Source organism: Oncorhynchus masou, chromosome 5 (assembly GCF_036934945.1).
Source record: "Oncorhynchus masou masou isolate Uvic2021 chromosome 5, UVic_Omas_1.1, whole genome shotgun sequence".
In the NCBI taxonomy this organism is placed as follows: Eukaryota; Metazoa; Chordata; class Actinopteri; order Salmoniformes; family Salmonidae; genus Oncorhynchus; species Oncorhynchus masou.
The window spans coordinates 25664406-25681413 of record NC_088216.1 but is presented as its reverse complement, the minus strand read 5'-3'; the positions used below and the strand labels follow the sequence as shown (position 1 = coordinate 25681413).

The 17008-nt window shown below is 45.5% G+C and overlaps 1 pseudogene; it reads left to right on the top strand.

Annotated features, from left to right (window-relative positions):
- Positions 1-17008, top strand: part of LOC135537961 (serine/threonine-protein kinase N1-like) — a 55611-nt pseudogene that overhangs the window by 26703 nt on the left and 11900 nt on the right.

The following is a 17008-nucleotide window of genomic DNA, read 5'->3' as shown; positions in this document are numbered from 1 at the left end:
TCAGTCTCTGTGGGCTTCTCTAGGGCATGTTTTTCTCCATCTGTCCATCTCTCTCCCTTGCTTTTTCACTTTCTTGCTCTCTCTCCCTCCCTCCATGTCTCTCCCTTCTTTCTCCTCCCTCTATGCCACAGTATGAGTTATTCAGATGGTTCACTGTTTATGGATATGAGCCACTTCACCACCAGACCTCGCTCTGTTTACATCCCAGGTGGGAATGTTTGTCTTTCAAACATCTTTCCCTGCCTTTCCTCTCCACGGGCCTTTCTCCCTCCCTCCTGCTATAAAAAAAAGAAATAGAAACACAATAAAATAACAATAACGAGACTATATACAAGGAGTTCCGGTACCGAGTCAATGTGCAGGGGTACGAGGTAGTTGAGGTGATTTGAGGTATGTACAGTTGAAGTTGGAAGTTTACATACACTTAGGTTGGAGTCATTGAAACTTATTTTTCAAACACTCCAAAGATTTCTTGTTAAAAAAATATAGTTTCGGCAAGTCAGTTAGGACATTTACTTTGTGCATGACACAAGTACTGTAACGGCGTTCTTCGTTTGTTGAAAGAGAGTCGGACCGAAATGCAGCGTGGTGGTTACTCATGTCTTTAATGAAGGAAAAACGGAACGATACATGAAATAACTAATAAATACAAAAAAACAACAAACGGAACGTGAAACCTATATACAGCCTATCTGGTGAAACTACACAGAGACAGGAACAATCACCCACGAAATACACAGTGAAACCCAGGCTACCTAAATACGGTTCCCCATCAGAGACAACAAGAATCACCTGACTCTGATTGAGAACCGCCTCAGGCAGCCAAACCTAAACTAAACACACCCCTAATCAACCACAATCCCAATGCCTACAAAAACCCCAATACGACAACACAATAACATAAACCCATGTCACACCCTGGCCTGACCAACTAATTAACTAAAACACAAAATACTAAGACCAAGGCGTGACAAGTACATTTTCCAACATATGTTTACAGACAGATTATTTCACTTATAATTCACTGTATCACAATTCCAGTGGGTCAGAAGTTTACATACACTAAGTTGACTGTGCCTTTAAACAGCTTGGAAAATTCCATAAAATGATGTCATGGCTTTATAAGCTTCTGATAGGCTAATTGACATCATTTGAGTCAATTGGAGATGTACTTGTGGATGTATTTCAAGGCCTACCGTCAAACTCAGTGCCTCTTTGCTTGACATCATGGGAAAATCAAAAGAAATCAGCCAAGATCTCACAAAAAAATGTGTAGACCTCTACAAGTCTGGTTCATCCTTGGGAGCAATTTCCAAATGCCTGAAGGTACCACGTTCATCTGTACAAATAATAGTACGCAAGTATAAACACCATGGGACCACGCAGCCATCATACCTCTCAGGAAGGAGACGCGTTCTGTCTCCTAGAGATGAACGTACTTTGGTGCGAAAAGTGCAAATCAATCCCAGGACAACAGCAAAGGACCTTGTGAAGATGCTGGAGGAAAGAGGTACAAAAGTATCTATATCCACAGTAAAACGAATCCTATATCGACATAACCTGAAAGGCCGCTCAGCAAGGAAGAAGTCACTGCTCCAAACCGCCATTTAAAAAGCCTGACTACGGTTTGCAACTGCACATGGGGACAAAGATCGTATATTTTCAAGAAATGTCCTCTGGTCTTCTTGTCTGTCCTCTGGTCTGAACAAAAATAGATTTGTTTGGCTATAATGAATATTGTTATGTTTGGAGATAAACAGAGAGGCTTGCAAGCTGAAGAACACCATCCCAACCGTGAAGCACGGGGATGGCAGCATCATGTTGTGGGGGTGCTTTGCTGCAGGAGGGACTGGTGCACTTCACAAAATAGATGGCATCATGAGGGAAGAAAAATTATGAGGATATATTGAAGCAATATCTCAAGACATCAGTCAGGAAGTTAAAGCTTGGTCGATAATGGAAAATGACTCCAAGCATACTTCCAAAGTTGTGGCAAAATGGCCTAAGGACAACAAAGTCAAGGTATTGGAGTGGCCATCACAAAGCCCTGGCATTAATCCCATAGACAATTTGTGGGCAGAACTGACAAAGCATGTGCAAGCAAGGAGGCCCACAAACCTGAGTCAGTTACACCAGCTCTGTCAGAAGGAATGGGACAAAATTCACCCAACTTATTGTGGGACGCTTGTGGAAGGCTACCCAAAACGTTTGACCTAAGTTAAACAATTTAAAGGCAATGCTACCAAATACTAATTGAGTGTATGTAAACTTCTGACCCACTGGGAATGTGATGAAAGAGATACAAGTTGAAATAAATCATTCTCTCTTACTATTATTCTGACATTTCACATTCTTCAAATTAGGTGGTTCCTCTTGCATACAAGTATTTTACACAATTTTAAAGATAAAATTCTCATTAATCCAGCCACAGTGTCTGATTTCAGAAAGGATTTACAGCGAAAGCTCCACAAACGATTGTTAGGTCACAACCAAGCCACAGAAAAACACATTTTTCCAGCCAAAGATAGGAGTCACAAAAAGCAGAAATAGAGATAAAATGAATCACTAACCTTTGATGATCTTCATCAGATGACACTCATAGGACTTCATTTTACACAATACATGTATGTTTTGTTTGATAAACTGCATATTTATATAAAAAAAATCTGAGTTTACATTGGCGCGTTATGTTCAGTAGTTCTAAAACATTTGGTGATTGTGCAGAGAGCCACATCAATTTACAAAAATACTCATAATAAACATTGATTAAGATACGACTATAATACATGGAACTTTAGATAAACCTCTCCTTAATGCAACCGCTGTGTCAGATTTCAAAAAAACTTTACGGCGAAAGCAAACCATGCAATAATCTGAGTACAGCCTTTAGACAACAAAGCAGCCAAAAATATACCCGCCATATTGGGTAGTCAACATTACTCAGAAATAGCATTTTAAATATTCACTTACCTGAGATGATCTTCATCAGAATGCACTCCCAGGAATCCGAGTTCCACCATAAATGTTTGATTTGTTCGATAATGTTATGTCCAAATATCTTCTTTTGTTAGGGCTTTTGGTAAACAAATCCAAAAGCGCATTCAGGTCGCGTCGGACAAAGTTCAAAAAGTTCTGTTGCAGCCTGTAGAAACATGCCGAACTAAGTATGGAATCAATCTTTAGGATGTTTTTAACATAAAACCTCATTAATGTTCCAACCGGACAATTCCTTTGTCTGTACAAATGAAGTTGAGAGTAGCTACCTTTCACATGAGCGCGCCAGACCGAGGCTGTGGCACTCTGCCAGACCACTCACTCAGAGCTCTTATGAGCCCCTCCTTTAGAGTAGAATCCTCAAAACAGGTTCTAAATACTGTCGACATCTAGTGGAAACCTTGGGAAGTGAAACATAACTAATATCCCACTGTATCTTCAATGGGGGCTGAGTTGAAAAACTACAAACCTCAGATTTCCCACTTCCTGGTTGGATTTTTTTCTCAGGTTTTTGTCTGCCATATGAGTTCTGTTATACTCACAGACATCATTCAAACAGTTTTAGAAACTTCAGAGTGTTTTCTATCCAAATGTACTAATTATATGCATATTCTAGCTTTTACGGCTGAGTAGCAGGCAGCTTAATTTGGGCACGTTTTTCATCCAAGCTATCCAATACTGCCCCCTACCCCAGAGAAGTTAAGCTTCACAGTTGTTTTTGTATTGTTTATTGTTTTTATCGACGTCATCCTAATAAAAAGGAATATGTACGCTCACCACGCAGCGCTTGGGCCTACTTCTTTCAACGGCCGTGACAGGGGGGCTTGCCTGTTTTGCATGTTATTTTGGCATTAATACGTGTCACATATCAATTTGGTACCTTGGCTCGAGTGTTAGCACCAACTCACGAAACCCCTGTTTCTCAACCATGTGAATTGGAGCCTTGTCTTTGCAGATATAAGTTGTAACCGCAGCTGTTATCTCCTTCCATCTCCGTGATTCTTTGCCATATGGTGTGCCGCGGGCATAAGCCTCTTGCAACGTCTGAGTCTGGGGTTTGTATTGAGCATTCAACTGTACTTTTTTGGGTCTCATCCGTAGACTCTCTCCGTACTGTTTCACATGATTCTTGTGTATGTGGTAAAAGAGGTTAGTGGTGTTTTGAGCCTGTGTTTGGGACCGGCCTACGGCATAGTTTGCAGAGAACAGTTTTCTGGTCCGTGTCAGATTTTTCATACCCAAACCACATCCATGCGACCTAAGTTCTTGAATGGACCTTCAATGCTGCAGAACTGTTTTGGTACCCTTCCACAGATTTGTGCCTCGAAACAATCCTGTCTCGGAGCTCTACGGACTACTCGTTCAACCTCATGGCTCAGTTTTTTCTCTGACATGCACTGTCAACTGTGGGACCTTATATAGACAGGTTTGAGCTTTTCCAAATCATGTCCGATAAATTGAATTTACCACAGGTGGACTAATCAAGTTGTAGAAACATCTCAAGGATGATCAATGGAAACGGGATGCACCTGAGTTCAATTTCAAGTCTCATAGCAAAGGGTCTGAATACTTATGTAAATAAAGTATTTCTGATTTTTTTTATTTGTAATACATTTGCAAAAATGTATAAACCTGATTTCGCTTTGTCATTATGGGGTATTGTGTGTAGATTGATGAGGGATGATTTAGTTTGATCCTTTTTACAATAAGGCTGTAATGAAACAATGTGGAATAAAGGTAAGGGGTCTGAGTACTTTCCAAAAGGCACTGTACCTATAGGGTTTACATAACGGAACATCACTCTCCTCTGACGTGCTGGACTATGTGCTTTTTAAACACGATGGGGAAGCTAGGGAGAGATGGAAGGAGAAAGCTCCAGGATCATTTTCTAGACTTCCCACTCCCTCCCTCTACTTTCCTCCTTCCCTTCATCCGTCAAGCCTTATCTGAGCTGGGGGAGGATGAGTGATGTAGTCGCACGAGAGCCTCTCTTGTCTGTTTTCTCTCTCCCTCCCCCTACCTCTTTTTCTCAGTACCTCTGTTATTATGCCCTCTGGTCATATTTTCTTTCACACACAATGAGCACATAGAACTGCTCTCCTCTCTCTCTGATGTTCAGTCTCTAGACCGACCCTGCCTAAATGAATGTTTACAATTACACACTCTTGCTCTCTCTCCCTCTCGCTTTTTGGCTCTCTTTCCTGCTCTCTCTCTCTCTTTCTGAAAGACCAGGATGCTGTGCAGGGTAGAGATCTGTCACACTCTCTCTTTTTTTTCTTCTTCTTTTCGTCTGTCTAAGGGCTCGCGTTCTTTTCTCGTCTCTCGACCAGACAGCCTTTTCCCTCTCTAGTTCCCCTGTAGTTTCCCTTTTCTCTCTCTTCCCTTTTGAAGAGGGAAGTTGGCGGTGTGTTTGAGCAGGGTGAGATAAAGCAGTGCTCGAGGGGGAGACTTTCAGAGAGAAAGGTAGGAAGGGAGGGAGCAAGAGAAGGAGGGTGATGGCGAGCGAAGAGGCGATGGGGGAGAGCCCGAGGGAGAGGTCGGAAGACAGAGGTCACCCTGACACAGCGGTAGGGTTCAAAGGGCATGTATGTACTGTGCTGTACTGTCTGTGTGTTGCTGTAGTGGGTGCTTGTGCCTTCTTTCCCATGCCTGTGGGTCTGTCTGTCTGTGTCCGTCCAATATATGTTTAATTTTGTGTCTTGGTACATTCAATACACCAAGTGTCTGTATTTGAGTTTCTGGGTCTCTTGTTTGTCAGTTTGCCTTACAAGCATCTGTTTACTTCCTTTGTCTGCTGACTATTCTTTCCCTCCATGTCCACTTCTCATAATGTTTTTAAAGTGCTTTCTATTTTCTGTCTCTAGCTGAATGACTGGGCTATTTCTCCTCTTGTCTGGGTCTCTCTCTCCTCTTTGTCCTCCTGGCTACATTTGTTTTGTCCTCCGTCCGTCTCTTTCTGTCCTCTCTCTCTCTCTCTCTCTCTCTCCCCCATGTCACATTGGCCCAGCTGTGCGTCATCTGCCTCTCTCTTCCTGTCCCCCTCGTGCTGTTTCTCTTTGTTTGTGTTGGCTTTCCACTTCCCCTCTCTCTTTCACTGCATGCTCCCTCTCTTTCTCTCTCTGGCCACTCGTCCTACAGACATTATCTGTCTCTTTCTTTCACACTGCTCGTCCTGGCTCCCTCTTTCTCTTGCATTCTGTGTTCCCTCTGTCTCTACTTATCCTAGAATATTTTATCTCACTACTCTCGCTCTCTCATGGTTCTCTACTAGTCTGGCCGCCTTTCTCTGTCTCTCTCTCCCTTCATCTCTCTCTCTCTGTCATTAGTGCAGAGCTGGAGCCACTGAGAGACATACGAGCAGTAAAGCTGCAGGTGTGCGCTCTCATTCTCTTTCGCACTTGTGCCCTGCCTCCCTCTGTCTCTTTCTCCAAGCCCTGGGGATGACATGTTCTTTCCACTTGTTTTCCCTGTCTCTCAAACGTCTCCCCCGTCTGTCTTCTCATCCAGTTTATACGTGGTAACTGGTTATTCCCTGCTGTTGCAAGTAGGCGAACAGAAAGATGTGACCATGTTGCACTTGATGAGAGGGAAAGTTGATTAGGTGTACTAAGTTAATACAGGAACCCTATTTCAAGAAGCAGCCATTGTACCTGCATTCGCACACACATTTATCTGTATACAGTGGGGCAAAAAAAGTATTTAGTCAGCCACCAATTGTGCAAGTTCTCCCACTTAAAAATATGAGAGAGTTCTGTAATGTTCATCATAGGTACACTTCAACTATGACAGACAAAATGAGAAGAAAAAAAATCCAGAAAATCACATTGTAGGATTTTTAAATGAATTTATTTGCAAATTATGGTGGAAAATAAGTATTTGGTCACCTACAAACAAGCAAGATTTCTGGCTCTCACAGACCTGTAACTTCTTCTTTAAGAGGCTCCTCTGTCCTCCACTCGTTACCTGTATTAATGGCACCTGTTTGAACTTGTTATCAGTATAAAAGACACCTGTCCACAACCTCAAACAGTCAAACTCCAAACTCCACTATGGCCAAGAACAAAGAGCTGTCAAAGGACACCAGAAACAAAATTGTAGACTTGCACCAGGCTGGGAAGACTGAATCTGCAATAGGTAAGCAGCTTGGTTTGAAGAAATCAACTGTGGAAGCAATTATTAGGAAATGGAAGACATACAAGACCACTGATAATCTCCCTCGATCTGGGGCGCCACGCAAGATCTCACCCCGTGGGGTCAAAATGATCACAAGAACAGTGAGCAAAAATCCCAGAACCACACGGGGGGACCTAGTGAATGACCTGCAGAGAGCTGGGACCAAAGTAACAAAGCCTACCATCAGTAACACACTACGCCGCCAGGGACTCAAATCCTGCAGTGCCAGATGTGTCCCCCTGCTTAAGCCAGTACTTGTCCAGGCCCATCTGAAGTTTGCTAGAGAGCATTTGGATTATCCAGAAGAAGATTGGGAGAATGTCGGACCTCTGAGACTATCACAGTGCAGGTGCATTTATACGGAGACTTGATTACACACAGGTGGATTGTATTTATCATCATTAGTCAACATTGGATTATTCAGAGATCCTCACTGAACTTCTGGAGAGAGTTTGCTGCACTGAAAGTAAAGGGGCTGAATAATTTTGCACGCCCAATTTTTCAGTTTTTGATTTGTTAAAAAAGTTTGAAATATCCAATAAATGTCGTTCCACTTCATGATTGTGTCCCACTTGTTGTTGATTCTTCACAAAAAATAGTTTTATATCTTTATGTTTGAATCCTGAAATGTGGCAAAAGGTCGCCGAATACAAAGGGGCCGAATACTTTCGCAAGCCACTGTATGTTGAAAATTACAGGCCTCATCTTTTTAAGTGGGAGAACTTGCACAATTGGTGGCTGACTAAATACTTTTTTGCCCCACTGTACGTGCCTGTGTGTGTGGTTTGTGTGTGTGTGTGTGTGTGTTCACCAGCCACGGCCCCATACATAGTGTGTGTGTGTGGGAGATGGTGTGTGTGTGTGTGTGTGTGTGTGTGTGTGTGTGTGTTTATACACTGTGTAGACTGCCAAGAAGTGGGAGCACAGAGAGAGAACCTGTCTGTTTACCTCATGAGAGGCCCTCTGCTCTAACTGTATACTGACTGTACTGTCTCCCTCAACAAGACACAGAACACACTCCCTCTGGATGTAACACACACACACACAGTCACACACACACTCCTGTCAGAGAGACTCTGTGTAACATAAAGACGGGTGTAATAAATACCTGCTCTTTATTTGGGACCGGCAACCAGGACACACAGACTCGGTCAGTGCCGCTGCTTTGGCGCCTTGATCAAGTTTTTCACCGAAGTTTGTGTATGTCTGGTGACCCTAGAAGACTTCCCAAGATGGACGACCTGTGAGCTCCGTTACATCACAATGGAATGGAGTCGCTGGGGAGGGTCAATGGTTCACGGCGGTGTATCTGGGTTCTCTGGCTTCACACACAGACACACGACGGGATGAAGTATGAGTCCAGTCAGTACACAGATCACACCCTCTACAATAACAATTCCCTGGCAATGGGTCATAGGTGTCGACACACTCCAGAGACCTGCTGTAATGTAGAGAGTTTAAGTCAGGCCAAGGGAGGGGGTTTTGGTGTGTGAGTGAGTGTCAGCTTTCTGTGTGTGTGTGAGCGTGGGCGACAGTATCTCGTGCCAGTAGTGTGTGTTGACAGTATCTCTGTTCAAATCGTTATCTCGGATCAGGAAGTTTTCCATCGTGACATTCTAATGCACTCTGACCATGTTCTCTCCTTCTCTTCAGTTCCGTCTCCTCTCTCTGTCCTCCGCTGGTCTTATTGAATTAACCTCTATTAATTAGCGTATAGCTAATGGCACCACTATCTATTGAATTAGCCAGTCATGACCTCTATGCACTAATAGGTACTAACTGCGTTGGGGATACCTGATGGCTACTTATTACACATTGGTGCAGTTGTAAGAGCAGCAGGACAACTTGCAGTGTTGATGATGATATAGGCCTAATTCGATTGCCATTTAATTTGAGCTCTGGTGGTGCAGTAACTGGAGTGGGACGAAGTTGCCCTCAGACACTGATCTAAGGTCAGTTTTGTGTTTTTCCCACTAATGGTCAAGGTCAGGATTTGGACCTCGCTGATCCTAGATCTGTGGTGAAGGGCAGCTTTTACCCACAGTAACCTCACACACTAACAGGACAACCCCCCACACACACACACACTCTCTCTATATATATATATATATATAAAGGACATCGCTTTGTGGTATCAAGTCACATGCGCCGAATACAACAAGTATAGACCTTACCGTGAAATTCTTACTTTCAAACACTTAACCAACAGTGCAGTTCAAGAAGAGTTTAGAAAATATTTACCAAATAATCAACCTTGGCCTTCCTGTGCTAAGGGCCAGCTCAGCTAACCTGGGTACCAGATTCTTTCTACACTCAACAACACTGGTTACATCATTGCCTTGCCAGTCGCCACACTGATGTGGTTAGACAACAAGTTTGCTAAAGCAGAAACAGACTGGCAACACAGCTCCAGTTCAGACATCCTGTGTACCAGACTCTTTCTGCGTTCAACAACATTGCCTTGCCAGCACACACGACGACACCAAGTTCCTGAAACAGACATGAGTTCAGGTTCTAGGCCTATGATGTGGCAGAAGTAGAACACAACAAAGCAGCACAGTCATGCTGAAACCAGTCAACTCAACACCCACTGCCTTCTACACTACAGTATAGTGTTTCTCTAACCAGGCTAACAGTACAGTGCAGGGAGTGCACCAGCCAGTCTGCAGAGCGAGAGGTTTTCTCGCCTCGCTCTCCTCCTCCATGCTTTACCGACTCAGCAACAAACTTTGTCATCTTTAATTCAGGTCGCGTCGGCCCGAAGACCTTGCAAACCTCCCACCCACTCAGTCTGGGCCCGGAGCACCTCCCCTGGATCCTAGAGCCACACTAACTGCTAGCATTAGCCTCTCCTATCATATAAGATGGATGTTGGCGCTAGCGAGCCATTAGCCCCAGGGTTCTAGAGTGAGTTTACTAGGAAACACAGGCTGGGAGTGCTAAGGGCTAACTTTAGGTTAGCCGCTCCTATCATATAAGATGGATGTTGGCGCTAGCTAGCCGTTATCCAACTGATATGATAGGAAGAGGCTGAGGCGCTAGCTAACCGTTGACCTTTTCCTGTCATATGATCTGGATGAGGCGCTTGCTAACCATTAGCCTCCATTCCTCCTTTCCTGTAATGTGAGCTGACAGCCGGGGCAAGGATGCTCTCTTGCCCTCTGCTCTGCTTCTCCTCCCTCTTGTTAAAGAGTAGCGGTTACTTTTTAGTGGCCACGGCACTCGGTCCGGTGCACATTATGAACTCAGAGGAAGTCAAAGGTCAAAAAGGCACATCCTCCCATACTTATTTGAATGGCCCCGTTCCAGTAGTTTTGAAGTGTGTCCTTCCATCCTTCGATAAGGTAATCACTAATCCGATGTAACACGTTTTGATTGGTGAAAGCCAAGGGTTCACAACTTTCCCACTCTCAGCCATGTCTATTAGTTGCTAGGTTTCCATCAAATTGGGAAAAGTTTTTCATGAGAATATTCTAAAATCTGCATAAAGAAAATATGACAATTTTCTCACCAGTTGTGTTTCCAGCAAACTGACTTATTGCAGATAAAAATCAGTGCGTGATGACGTAGTGCACACCCAATTTACTTTTTTGCTTAAGTTTTAAATAATTAAAGAGCAGCAGTAAAATAACAATAGTGAGGCCATATACAGGGGGTACCTGTACAGAGGCAATGTGCGGAGGCACCGGTTAGTCGAGGTAATTGAGGTAATATGTACATGTAGGTAGGGTTATTAAAGTGACTTGTTGATAGATAATAAACAGACAGCAGCAGCGTAAAATAAGGGGGGAGCGGGGGGAAATGCAAGTAGTCTGGGTAGCCATTTGATTAGATGTTCAGTAGTCTTATGGCTTGGGAATGCTGTTTAGAAGCCTCTTAGTAGCAGAGAGAACAGTCTCATGACTAGGATGGCTGAAGTCTTTGACAATTTGTTGGGCCTTCCTCTGACACTGCCTGGTATAGAGGTCCTGGATGGTAGGAAGCTTCTCCCCGGTGATGTACTGGGCCATACGAGCACTACCCTCTGTCGTGCTTTGCGGTCGGAGGCCGAGCAGTTGCCGTACCCATCAGGATGCTCTCTCTGGTGCAGCTGTAGAACCTTTTGAGGATCTGAGGACCCATGCCAAATTTTTCAGTCTCCTGAGGGGAAATAGGTGTTGTGTCCCCTTCATGACTGTCTTGGTGTGCTTGGACCATGTTAGTTTGCTGGTGATGTGGACACCAAGAAAGTTGAAGCTCTCAACCTGCTCCACCATAGCCCTGATGATGAGAATGGGGGCATGCTCGGTCCTCCTTTTCCTGTAGTCCACAATCAATCTCCTTGGTCTCGATCACGTTGAGGGAGAAGTTGTTGTCCTGGCACCACCCGGTCAGTTCTCTGGCCTCCTCCCTATAGGCTTTCTCGTCGTTGTCGGTGATCAGGCCTACCACGGTTGTGTCATCGGCAAACTTGATGATGGCGTTGGAGCCATGCCTGGCCGTGCAGTCAATGTGTTTGCATTGCATTTTCAACTCTACCGGTAGTTTTGCTGTTGCGTTAAATAGCGAACGTGCCCACTCTGGTCTTGGTATGTGCGCTATAGTCAACAGCTCGCAGATGCAGTACGGGTAGACTACACAATGAGATTAATGGATAAGCTCAAGAATGTTTTTATTTGTCAAAACGTCAGTCAAGCATCGACGATCATGTCACCAGAATTAGACCCTCAACATTTATTGGAATGGAGCATCAAGGTCATACCTTTCGCTTTCACCACCCTGTGAAGTTCATAACATATTTCATCTGTAGCCTAATTTAACCTGCAGGGATACTAGGGTCGTAGTGTGAGGACCACACAATATGTCATCGTGTGACTCCCAAGTTTACTTCCAAATGATGGTTATTGTATCCATATTTGCACATAACGGCGTTTCCACCACCATTTCTCGCATAATACATTTTACCGACACCACAAAAAGGTCCCACCATGTCGAACGGACAAATTCTGTCGGCATTTATAAAATTGTACAGACACTTCCTGTTTCCATCACAGCTGCTTTTAATTTTTTTAATTTTATATACGCCTTGACTTTACTCACATAAAAACAGTGGATGGAAACATGGTTAGTCATTTACTTCAAAGAAGACAGGACGGAAGGATGCATTTTAGTATGTTTGGAATGGGGCCCTCTCTCTCTCTCCCTGATAGCAGAGCTACACAGGCAGGAAACAGGGAGGGCCTGAGCTGGTGTGGGACGGATATCCTGTCCCCCCCCTAACGTTACTCCTCTACAACCCCAACTATCTTTTCCTTTCTGTTTCTCTACTCCAACTCAATGGGCCTTGGTGTGGTTTTAGCAAGCGGTGTCATCAGAGGTTCTCTGTCGCTGTGGTCTGGCGGTTGTAATTTGAAGGTGAAAGGGGACTATGTGTTGGTATGGCGATGAGCTGTTTGAGGACGACGACAGCCAGGAGGTGATGTATTGTTTACGGTTTTGGGTGGACAGGGCTGTGATTTCTCTAGCAGTGATTCACCCTGTCTCCCGCTGGTTCCCTGATTATTTGGCTGGTTTGCTGGCTGACTTTCTCCCTGAGGGAATTGCAGCTTGTGGTAACCACTGTGTCGCTGACTGTACAGTCAAGCTCAGATTTAGAGCTCAGAACATTGGCAATTTCAGGGGGGACTGTGGACTGGAGAGATGTGAAGTCTTTAGCGTTGTAGCGAGCTATCATCCTCCTGAAATATGTATCTACAAACACATGCTAATATTTTTTCTATCCTCTCCTTCCCATTTCCTTCCTCTCCCTCTTTCTGTCTTCTGTTACCCCCTTTCCTCTCTCTCCTTCCCCTTTTTCACCCCTCATCCTTCCTCTCCCTCTTACCCCCTTTCCTCTCTCTCCTTCCCCTTTTTCACCCCTCATCCTTCCTCTCCCTCTTTCTGTCTTCTGTTACCCCCTTTCCTCTCTCTCCTTCCCCTTTTTCACCCCTCATCCTTCCTCTCCCTCTTACCCCCTTTCCTCTCTCTCCTTCCCCTTTTTCACCCCTCATCCTTCCTCTCCCTCTTTCTGTCTTCTGTTACCCCTTTTCCTCTCTCTCCTTCCCCTTTTTCACCCCTCATCCTTCCGCTCCCTCTTCCCCCTATCCAGAGTGACCCAGGTGGGCTGTCTGTCTTAGAGCAGCTGGGTCTGGACCAGAGCTCGGACTTCTCAGACACCGCGGTGCAGCAGCGTCTTGATGAGCAGCGGGAGAAGATCCGCAGGGAGATCAGGAAGGAGCTGAAGATCAAAGAGGGAGCTGACAACCTCCGCAGGGCCACCACCGATAAGAGGAATGCCTCCCAGGTAGGATAGGTTTGCTCCCCTTGCACTCTTAGTTTAACTCCCCCCTCTTACAATGTAATATAATAGTTTTTGTTTCGTTTTATTGTGTTTATTGGGTTACCTCAAATAAAGTGTAGGGCATTGCATATAAGTAAACATAGTGACACAACACGAAACATTATGTATTCACTGACAAGCATTGATGTAAAGTGCTATCAGCATTGGAAAGGTGCTATATGAATGTCATCGGTTGTTGTGTGTTATTTATTAGGTGGATTCCCAACTGCGCAGCTCCAACCGTAAGCTGGAAGACCTGCATGCTCAGTTACAGGAGCTGGACGCTCACATCATGGTCAAGGGAGGAGACGACAACAAGGGTATGTTTTTAGACGATTCCATTTGTTTTATGGGTCACCCATGCATAGTCATAGCCAGGCTATGGAGATGTTGGTTGCCATGGTAGATTTACCTCAAGGTGTTGTGTTGGTATTGCAATGACAACATGTATCTGACCTTTGACCCCCAGATGACCCACCCCGGTCCCCGGGGGCAGAGAGCCGCTCGTCAGCAAGCCAGGACCGCATTGCCGCCCTGGAGAGACAGCTCAACATCGAGCTCAAGGTCAAACAGGGAGCCGAGAACATGATTCCCATCTACGCCAACGGATCCACCAAGGTACTGTCCTCTCTAACCAGCCATCTGCTGATTCATCCCCTCTGTACCTACCGCACCTCTTTCCTCCCTCCCCCATCTGCTGATTGTCCTTGTCTCCTGTCACTTCAGGTCTCTGATTGTCCTTGTTCCTATGTCCTCCCCGCTTAAATGCATGCTGCTCCTTAATCTACAGTGATCTGATTACACAGAAACTGGGAAAAGCAACATTGTGGATTCATACCAGAATTTAGCTTTCACCTGCATACGTATGTCACATCAGTGTATGTCACATCAGTGTATGTCACATCAGTGTATGTCACATCAGTGTATGTCACATCAGTGTATGTCACATCAGTGTGTTTCACATCAGTACAGATGCAGAAAAGGAAAGAAAAGAAAGCAATTTAGACTTAAGATGATTCATCACATCTTCTACTTCCTGTCATGTGACCCGGGTCTTGACTTCCTGTGTCTTTCTCCTCCTCCTCTAATCAGGACAAGAAGATGCTACAGACGGCACAGCAGATGCTGCAGGACAGCAAGACCAAGATCGACATCATCCGCATGCAGATCCGCAAGAACGTGCAGGCCACTGAGCACACCGAAGACCTTCAGGGTAGGACAGTGTATACCTGTCTGGCGGCCCTCTCTCTCTGTGCCCATCTGTCTGGGCGGTCCTCTCTCTCTGTGCCCAACTGTCTGGCGGCCCTCTCTCTCTGTGCCCATCTGTCTGGGCGTCCCTCTCTCTCTGTACCCATCTGTCTGGGCGGCCCTCTCTCTCTGTGCCAAACTGTCTGGGCGGCCCTCTCTCTCTGTGCCCATCTGTCTGGGCGGCCCTCTCTCTCTGTGCCCAACTGTCTGGGTGGTCCTCGCTCTCTGTGCCCATCTGTCTGGGCGGTCCTCTCTCTCTGTGTGTGCCCATCTGTCTGGGCGGCCCTCTCTCTGTGTGTGCCCATCTGTCTGGGCGGCCCTCTCTCTGTGTGTGCCCATCTGTCTGGGCGGCCCTCTCTCTGTGTGTGCCCATCTGTCTGGGCGGCCCTCTCTCTGTGTGTGCCCATCTGTCTGGGCGGCCCTCTCTCTGTGTGTGCCCATCTGTCTGGGCGGCCCTCTCTCTGTGTGTGCCCATCTGTCTGGGCGGCCCTCTCTCTGTGTGTGCCCATGTGTCTGGGCGGCCCTCTCTCTGTGTGTGCCCATCTGTCTGGGCGGCCCTCTCTCTGTGTGTGCCCATCTGTCTGGGCGGCCCTCTCTCTCTGTGTGCCCATCTGTCTGGGCGGCCCTCTCTCTGTGTGTGCCCATCTGTCTGGGCGGCCCTCTCTCTCTCTGTGCCCATTTGTCTGGGCGGCCCTCGCTCTCTCTGTGCCCATGTGTCTGGGCGGCCCTCTCTCTGTGTGTGCCCATGTGTCTGGGCGGCCCTCTCTCTGTGTGTGCCCATCTGTCTGGGCGGCCCTCTCTCTCTGTGTGCCCATCTGTCTGGGCGGCCCTCTCTCTGTGTGTGCCCATCTGTCTGGGCGGCCCTCTCTCTCTGTTTGTCTGTGTCTCTGTCCGTTTATGTGTCTGATTTGCAGATCAACACTTTGCCACTGTCCAACTGTCTGCCTGCAAAATGTATCTATCTATTTTTGACTGTGAAGATAAAATATTTCTCGGAGGTACAGGTTTTGTCTGTGAGGCTGGAAGGTTGCCAGCACATTTCACTTTACCTCAATCCGTCAAATGGCATTTCAGTCAAAAGGCCATAAATACTGCCCAGCTCTGACCTCTCCCCATGTACAGAATGTTAATCTGCCTCCCCCTGCGTAGCCAACTAGCCACATATCTGTCCAGACGGAGACGAGGCTAACAGTAAACAGATCAATACTCTACGGCCTCAGAGACTGTCTGGATGGTTCTCTCCTTGAGTGAGGAGGGCAGCGAGACTCATTGACATCCCGTGTGTGTGTGTCTGTCTTGCCCTCTCAAAGCTGTGGGCTCAACAGAACCTGGAGAGAACACGCATACAAACGCTTTTGCACATAAACACTGACTTTCAAAGTACATGTTACACACACACACACACACACACACACTAGCACTCATCGTGCATTATGAGTTAGCAGGCGATGGATGGATCTCAGTGGCAGCAGGGCACATGAATGGGCCTTTCTGGGCCCTCCATCCTCAGGAAACAGATAATGGGGTCATCTGGAGAAGAGAGGGATTGATGGAGGTCAGGAGAGGTAGATGGAAGGAAAGCAGTAAGGAGGAGAGGGGAACAGAAAGTTATTTGGAGGGATTTTAAGGATAATGTAATGTAATAATGTATTCCTATGGGCAGGCGTTAACTGGTGTACTCATCTGTACTCAACAGAACTCTGGCTAGTGAGGATAGTGTATTCCCTATGGAATATGTCTAACAGGTGTTTTCCTCGTTACTGGTTAGAAGCAACTTCTTTAACTTTCAAATGTAGACATGTATTTAAAAAAATATATATATATTTCACCTTTATTTAACCAGGTAGGCAAGTTGAGAACAAGTTCTCATTTACAATTGCGACCTGGCCAAGATAAAGCAAAGCAGTTCGACACATACAATGACACAGAGTTACACATGGAGTAAAACAAACATACAGTCAATAATACAGTATAAACAAGTCTATATACGATGTGAGCAAATGAGGTGAGATAAGGGAGGTAAAGGCAAAAAAAAGGCCATGGTGGCAAAGTAAATACAATATAGCAAGTAAAACACTGGAATTGTAGATTTGCAGTGGAAGAATGTGCAAAGTAGAAATAAAAATAATGGGGGTGCGAAGGAGCAAAATAAATAAATACAGTAGGGAAAGAGGTAGTTGTTTGGGCTAAATTATAGGTGGGCTATGTACAGGTGCAGTAATCTGTGAGCTGCTC